Source organism: Pristis pectinata, chromosome 2, assembly GCF_009764475.1.
Source record: "Pristis pectinata isolate sPriPec2 chromosome 2, sPriPec2.1.pri, whole genome shotgun sequence".
Classification (NCBI taxonomy): domain Eukaryota; kingdom Metazoa; phylum Chordata; class Chondrichthyes; order Rhinopristiformes; family Pristidae; genus Pristis; species Pristis pectinata.
In genome coordinates this window covers 10,691,643-10,693,300 of record NC_067406.1, presented here as the reverse complement: position 1 = coordinate 10,693,300, position 1,658 = coordinate 10,691,643, and positions in this window count along the sequence as shown.

Here is a 1,658-nt window from a genome sequence, read left to right as displayed (position 1 = left end):
CTTATGGGTCACCCCAATTGCCCCAGAGAAGGTGATGGGGAGACTTTTCTAGAATCACTGTTGCAAGTGGCGAAGATGTTCCCAGTGTTGCTTGGCTATGTCATCAGGATTCTCTGCTCAATGAATAACACACCTGCTTCTGAGCCATTGAGTTGTAGGTTCCAAAAACAAGCAGAAGATTTGGCTGACACTTCAGAGGAGTGCTAATTGAATGATGCACTGTATGGTCTGCTCAGTTAGAAAATCCTTTTCATGGTTCAATGATTTTGCACGGCACACACGAACTTTCTCTAAAATTACAGGACTAAGTACAATTTGGCTCAACGTGCAACTTTTCCCTGAGGCTCCCATTGCTTCCTTCTCCTTCAGCTCCATTCTCCTGATCTTCTTATCACCCTGACTTCAGATCCAATATTCCCTATCCCTACCTTTGATCCTCTCACTAAATCCAGCCCTACGCTCCCACAATCCATAGACTGCCTGACTTCCCCCACTGACTACTAATGGGGTAAATCTACGCCTTTCCACAAGGCCTGTTCTTTCGGACATGGCACCTTGAACCTCACGTATAATAGAATTTAACTGTAATGGAGACTGACCCTCACAGTGCCACCTTCATGTGTCTTTTCAGGTGCTGTACAATCTCTAGCCTTTTAATTGTGTGGAAAAAAGACCTGCCTGTTTCTGTGCTGTAGCTGTTGTGCACACAGTACTGGAGAGAGACCAAGAGCTCACCAGTGCCTCTACTTCCTCAGGAGGCTAAAGAAATTTGGTTTGTCCCCTTTGACTCTCACCAACTTTTACCGATGCACCATAGAAAGCATCCTATCTGGATGTATCACGGCTTGGTACAGCAACTGCTCTGCCCAGGACCGCAAGAAGCTGCAGAGAGTTGTGGACACAGCCCAGTGCACCACACACCAGCCTTCCCTCCTTGGACTCTGTCTTTACCTCTTGTTGTCTTGGTGTAGCAGCCAGAATAATCAAAGACCCCACCCACCCAGGACATTCTCTCTTCTCTCCTCTTCCATCGGGTAGAAGATACAGGAGCCTGAGGGCACGTACCACCAGACCTAAGGACAGCTTCTACCCCACTGTGATAAGACTATTGAATGGTTCCCTTGTAGGATGAGATGGACTATGACTTCATGATCTGCCTTGTTGTGACCTTGCACCTTATTGCACTGCACGTTCTCTGTAGCTGTGACACTTTGCACTGTTACTGTTTTTTCCTGTACTAAATCAATGCACTTTGTACTAACTCAATGTAATTGCACTGTGTAATGAATTGACCTGTACGATCGGTTTGGAAGACAAGCTTTTCACTTACCTCGGTACAAGTGACAATAATAAACCAATACCAATACCAGTACCAATACCAGAAGGAATTATGAAATGTTTGATCTACAGGGGGATCTTGGGATCCAAGTCCATAGCTTACTGAAAGTGGCCATGCAAGTAGATAGGATGGTAAAGTAGGCATATAGCATGCTTGCCTTCATTGCCTTCAGAGTATTGAGTATAAGAGTCAAGAAGTCATGTTGCAGCTGTATAAAAACTTCGGTTAGGCCGCACTTGGAGTATTGCATGCAGTTCTGGTCACCCCACTACAAGAAGGATGTGGAGGCTTTGGAGAGGGTGCAAAGAGATTTATCAGG